The following is a 7,042-nucleotide window of genomic DNA, read 5'->3' as shown; positions in this document are numbered from 1 at the left end:
GCTCTACCAGAGTTATTCACTTAACCTTCTTTTCTTCCTTTTCTACTTAGCAAATATCTTGGAGGCAATGCTTTGCGATTGTCAGTCCTATGCCTCTTCAAAGTACACCTGCTAATTTTACCATTTAATGATCGATTTTATCCTGTCTGTAACAATTAGTATCACAGTGTTTGCCTAATGATGACTTCCCAGTTCCCTTTCCTTCTACATTTATTAATCAGAATTCTATTGTAAGAAGGAGCCATCCCTTCCACCTTATTTACTTATTATATAGATTAAATCCAATATTATCATTATTTTGTTTACAAAACTTTTTGGCTTTGACCATTAGGATTACCATTGTAGTGGGCCCTGTCTATCTATCTATCTATCTATCTATCTATCTATCTATCTATCTATCTATCTATGATCTATCTATCCTATTGATTTATTCAGCACACTGTTTTTTAGAGCAGTTTTAAATTAACAGAAAAATTGAGCAGAACATATAGCGATTTCCCATAAGCCCCCTGCCCTCACACTACACAGCCCCATCCCCATTATTGACATCCTACACCAGAGTGGTACATTTGTACAATTGGTGAACTTATTTTGGTATGTAATTATTACCTAACTTCCACAATTTATGTTAGGGTTCACTCTTGATGTACATTTTATGAGTCTGGGCAGATGTATAGTGACATGTGTCCATTGTGATAGTATCAGACAGTAGTTTCACTATCCTAAAACCCTTCTGCACTCTACTTACTCATTCTTGCTTCCTATTTTGGAAAACCACTGATCTGACTGTCTCCATACATTTGCCTATTCCAGAGGGTCTATAATTGGAGTCATATAGTCTGTCGTCTTTTTAGGTTGCCTTCTTTCACTTAGCAGCATGCACATAAGTTTCTCCATGTCTCTTCATTGGTTGATTGTTCATGTCTTTCTAGTGCTGAGTAGTATTCCATTGTCTTGATGTACCACTGTTTATTTAACCAAACCCAGTTCTTTTGACAAGCCCTTATCCTTTTTAAGCCCTTCCTTATTTTCTGGCTCTACATGGTGTTCCAGGCTCACCTTTTATTTTCCCTGGCCTGGCACTGGAATCAACCACTTTTCACTGGATCCTAGTTCTTTTTATTGGAGAATTGTGCTTATAAACACAGACCTTAGCACTAGACATGCTCATTGCTACTGGAGTGTGATTTTAAAAGCCCTCTCCATAGATAGGGCACGGACATATATGTATGTGTACATATATGCACAAACAACCACCTGTATTTCTGATACAATGACTAAGTGGGCCATGATGGCAGAGATGAAAGCCATCTATAATTCTAACAACACAGCTTCCTTTTCCCAAGGCTAACTTAGCTACTGCCACATCTGAATGCTTGACCTGCCAGGAACAGAGAACATCGTTGAGCTCTTTATGTATCAGACCTCTTCTAACTTAGAATGGACAATGTTTGGTTCTGACTGGGACTTACATATATTTGGGGATACATACATGTTACCTGCCTGCAGAGCCTCAGCCAGCACCACTATACTATGGGTAAAAAAAAAAAAATCAGTGCCTGGTCTACTGGCATGGGATACCACATTGCCTTGCCTTGGACCAAGGCCTATTTTATGGCAAAGGAGGCATGGCACTAAGCATATACCATAGCATCCACTGATTTCTTCATACTCTGTACCATCTCTAAGCTGCTGCCTGATTAAGGGTTGGAACAGCCTTTTGAAGGTATATTTGAGAAGCCAGATGAGAGATGCTATCCCATAAGGATGAAACAACATCGTATGGGCTGAGCATAACCTGAACCCAATAGGTGTAATATGGTTCTGTGTCCCCAAGCAACAGAATGCATGAGTCCAAGAATCAAGGGGTGGAGGAAGGAGCATTGTGTACATCATCACTCCCAGTGACTGAGAGGATTTTGCTCTCTGTCCACTCAACTCCAGTCTGTCAGTTTAGAGATCCTCGGTCCCAGGGGAGTTCTTCCTCCACAGTACACATCAGCTGTTCCTCAAAACTTAAAGCCATGGCTACTGCATAGTGACTTTGAACTCCTCATGCCAGAAGAGCAGCAGGCACAGAGAGGAGGTCAGACTGCTGCTACACAACAGAAGAAAGGCAAATATGTTTTGTACTCAAGTGTTCCCTGGGTCCCTCGGCATTTCCATGGCTAATTGTAACTGTAACTGAGCAAGTACAACCACCACAGACTGGTAAGGGCATGGTGATCCGAGGCTCAGAGTCCTTAGGATATGCACCTGGACCACCCTACCAGGCAAGTTACCCAGGCTAGCTGAAGTGCTAGCCATGGAGGAGAGGTGGGGTCAAGAATCAGTCATGATCTCACGACCAACTGCAGTGGGTCTTGAGTGACAGTGGCAACTAAACAACCCTTCTCTTACATGATTTCCCAGATAGCATCTCCAGTTAGAACCTGGAGAAGTTGTGGGTGGGTGGAGGGACCTCGATTTGGTTAGTAAGTAGAAGAAGTGCCCCTTTTGGGGATGTTCCTCTTGACACATACAGATGGAATGGTTATATCTAGTCCCACAGATTCCCCATCCTGGAAGTCAGCATTCAATGCCATGGAAACAGAAGACCAACTTCTCAAGGAGCCCCAGTAAGGGGTACCAACTCTGTGTTCCACAGCTCCCTAGGAACCAGAGCAAAGCTGGTGTCCAGAGGAGACCACACTCATGCTTGGCTTTCTTCCCTATACTCTCCTGTTTCCCTTGCTGTCCTGCTGTCCTGCTCTCCATAAGTTGCTTCCTCATGAGTCCTTGTTTCAGGCTCTGCTTTTAGGGAACAAACTTAAGATTTCATTGGTCACTTTTATCCAATTAATGTCATTTTTCCTTGCTGTTACACATTCCCAAATAGCATTACTTTAATGGCTACACTATGTTCTAGCATACAGTTGAAATTTATTGAACCAGTCTTTAGTTTTTAGACTTTTAGATTGTTGCAGATTTTCACAATTATAAATAATGGAGAGAAGAACATCATTGCTGAGAAAAAAATGTAAACATTCTTAATTGTCTTTTTAGTTTAAATTCCTGTGGGGGAAATACAAAACCAAAGGTCACAAATGCTTATGGCTCTTAATATAAATGAACTTGGACCCCAGGAGGCTTGTACCAGTTTAGGGTCCAGAAACATACTGGAGAGTACCTTTTCTCTAGAGAATAATGGTTTTTAAAAGTCTTTGAAAATCTGACATATGACTTATTATTTTAATGTGTTTTTTCCATCGCTAGGCAGCTGCCTCCTTTATAGTTGAGACATTTGTATTTCCTGGATGGATGCCTTTTTAGGGCTTTTTCTATGGATGTATTCTTTTCCTCATCAATTTGTTTGAGATTTCTTTGCAATCGATTCAAAGTACATGGACCTTTCAGTTGTAGATAAGAAGGGTACCAGAGTAGAATGCTGGAGTAGAAGTACCATGGTCCTCTCCCTTCATTTTACCAGGAAAGAAACTGAGTCCCTGGGATAACAAGGAAAAGAAAGCATTACCTGAGCCCAGGCATTGTGACTCACACAACAGCTCTCTCTCCTCTACCTTCAACAGAAGTAAGGACTGAGAAGAATCAAGACAATAGCAGCCAGTACTGGCCAATCACCCTTGATAAGGAGGAATGAGGTTCCTGTTTCTTTTTGTTCTGAACACTCACCTAACATTAACTGGACACATGGATGGTATGTGTCAGATATCATACTAAGCTTTGTATGCATATGATCTCTTCTCAAAATTCTGATGATTGCTACCATTGTATCAATAAAGACATCGAAACACAAGGAAGATTAAAAACAACTTCTGTAGTTCATAGATGTATTCAGTGATAGAGCTGAGTTCTGGACCCAGGTCTCTATAACTTCAGAATATCTGGTCTTAACAAATATTTAAGTTACAATTCCATGTTCAGAAGCCTTTGGAGAAACTACAAATTAGTACCCACAAACTATTCCCACTCCCTCTTCCCTCCCCTCCTGCTGACATCATCTGTACATCTAACTCCTTAACTTGATTTTTTCCCCTCACATCTCTCCATGTTTCGTGGGTTTTATAGACATCATTTTAATGCCCTGTATAATATTCCTTTGTTGGGCAGATGCTAAATGCATGGATTTAGTGTTCTCCCACTGATGGTGCCAGGAGAATTTCTGGGGACCCCTGCTGTCTCCCCTGCAATTCTCTCTGGATGGATAATTCCATTTTCACTTCATGCTTTGAGTGAAATGACACAAATTTGACTTGCAAATTGCCTCAGTATGTCTTTCATGGTTACTGGCATCTGTAAATTATATGTGAATGTGTATCTAGCCAGGAAAATTCTTCCTAACATTTTGACCTCAAGAAAAATCTAGTGGAGTTGAATGGGTAACTGGCTAAAATTTCTTGTCTGAGCCTCAGTGTCTCAGTCTATAAAGGGGTGAACTGACCAGCTATGTGAGCATCATACATGAGACTTTAATAAGAAATTGCCTGTTATATTTAAAAGACTTTTTTGGGAAGCCATTACTGGGAGTTGACCCCAGGGTCTTTTGCTTGTTAGGCAGGAGCTCTGCCCTTTGAGCTACCTGCCTGTGCTTTTTTGCTTTGGTTACTTTTGAGATAGGGTCTCACTTTATGCCTGGTCTGGTCTGGACTACCATCCTTCTATTTGTGCTTCCTATGTAGCTGGGATCATAGGTATGTACCACTGTGCCTAACTATTGGTTGTAATGGGGTCTTGTGAACTTTTTGCTCAGGCTAGCCTTGAACCTTGATCTTCCCAATCTCTGCCTCCCATGTAGCTAGGATTACAGGCTTGAGCCTGAAAAAGCCTCTTATAACAAGGGTGATTATAGTTCCATAGCATTTTTTAACAGCAGACACTAGGCACTGAGAGTTTTTATATACCTCCTAATCTTCCCCACAGCCCTAGAAAGAAGAAACAACACCATTTGCATTTTATAGAAAAGCAAATGGGTCTAGAGCAATTATGGACACTAGCTAGTCTGAGTGTCCATAGATAGTAGGAGGCAGAAGTAATGTTTGAACCATGGTTTGCCAAGGCCTCAGAGCTCTGTGTAGTTGGCACAGTCATGGAAGTTTGTGTCCTTCCATGAGTCTGTAAAGACCCAATGGCATTATTTTACCTTGAGTTAACAACTTCATTCCAAAATATACAGGGGGAAATCCTACAACTCCAGAGCAAAACATCAATAATTTGATTTAAAATGTGTTTAGGCTTTGAATAGATATTTTTCTAAAGAATACAAACAAATGGTCAGCAGATAGATGAAAACATATTCAATGTCACTAATCATACAAAGCAAAATCAGAGTGAGATATCACTTCATACCTGTCAGGATGACTATTATCCTCAAACAACAAATGACAAGTGTTGCTGAGGAGGTGGAGAAATTAGAACCCTTGTACACTGTTGATGGGAGTGTAACATAGTGTGGCTACTATGGAAAACAGCTTGAAAGTTCCTCAGGAAATTCAAAACAACTACTAGTGATATCTAGCACCCCCTGCATCTGGATATTTATCCAAAAGAATTGCAATAAGAATCTTGAGGAAATAATGCAATCCCATGTTCATAGCAGCACTAGTTACACTAGCCAAGATGTGGAAATAATGTAAATTATTTCCATTGGTGGGTGAGTGGATTATGAAAATGTGGTATGTACACAATGGAATATTCAGTTTTTTCAAAAAGAAGGAAATGCTGCAATATGGGTGAGCCTGGACTAAGTGAAATAATCCACTCACAGAAGGACAAATATTGCATGATTTCACCTACACGAGGTATCCAAAATAGTCAAACTCATAAAATAAGAGTACAACCAGGGGTTAGGGCATGGGGAAATGACTTGCAAATCAATGGTATAACATTTCGATTTTATAATATGGGTAAGGTCTAGAGCTCTGCTGTATAACATTGTGCCTAAGGAATACAACACTCTACTGGACACCTAAAATCTGGTAAGATTTTAAGAGGATAGATCTTGAACTGTGGTGAGTTTTGATTTGCATCTTTTTTATGCTAAGGAAAGTTGAGAACTTCTTCATGTATTTATTGGCCATTTGTACCTCTTCCTTTGAAAGTTGTCTATTCAGTTCAAGTGCCCATTTTTTCATTGGGTTGTTGATTCTTTGGGAGTTTAGTATTTTATTTTTATTTATTTAATTTGTTTTTTTGCAGGACTTTGTGCATAATAGGCAGGTGCTCTACCACATGAGTCACTCCACCAGTCCTTTTTTGTATAAGGTATTTTGGAAGTAGGGTCTGACAAACTGTTTTCCCAGGCTGACTCTGAACCACGATCCTCCCGATCTCTGCCTCCTGAGTAGATAGGATTACAGGTGTGAGCCGCCAGCACCTGGTGTGAGTTTAGTATTTTGGAATGGCTGTCTTCAAGAATACAAAGAACAACAAGTTGAGGATGTGGTGAAATGGGAACCCTTATATGCTGTTGGTGGGAATACAAATCAGTACAACCCACTGTGGAAAAAACTAAAGCTATGACTACCATGTGATCCAGTGATACTACCCCTGGGCATCTACCCAAAGGAATGTAAGTCAAGATACTATAGAGGCACCTGCACACCCATGACTATTGCAGCATCATTCACAGTTGCCAAGCTATGGAAACACCCCAGATACTCTACAACTGATGAATGGATTAAGAAATCTGGTGTATATACACAATGGAGTATTACTCGGCCATAAAGAAGAATGAAATTATGTTGTTTGCAGGTAAATTGTTGGAACTGGGAAGCATCATGTTAAGAGAAGTCAGCCAGATTTAGAAAGACAAAGATCATGTTTTCTGTCATATATGGAAGATAGATCCAAAAGATTAATATATACACAAATACAATCATGATCATATATATATGTATATATAGAACATGTTTGCAAAAGTGGGACTATTTGAGAGAATGATAGTGAAAAATTTCTGTTAAAGAAGAGGGCATAACAAAAGGCACTGAAACCTGTGGAATAGAAGGGTTAGGAGGCAAAGTGTAAGGAGAGTAACAAAAGGGGT

The sequence above is a fragment of the Castor canadensis genome, chromosome 16, assembly GCF_047511655.1.
Source record: "Castor canadensis chromosome 16, mCasCan1.hap1v2, whole genome shotgun sequence".
In the NCBI taxonomy this organism is placed as follows: domain Eukaryota; kingdom Metazoa; phylum Chordata; class Mammalia; order Rodentia; family Castoridae; genus Castor; species Castor canadensis.
Note: the sequence above shows the minus strand (reverse complement) of the source record.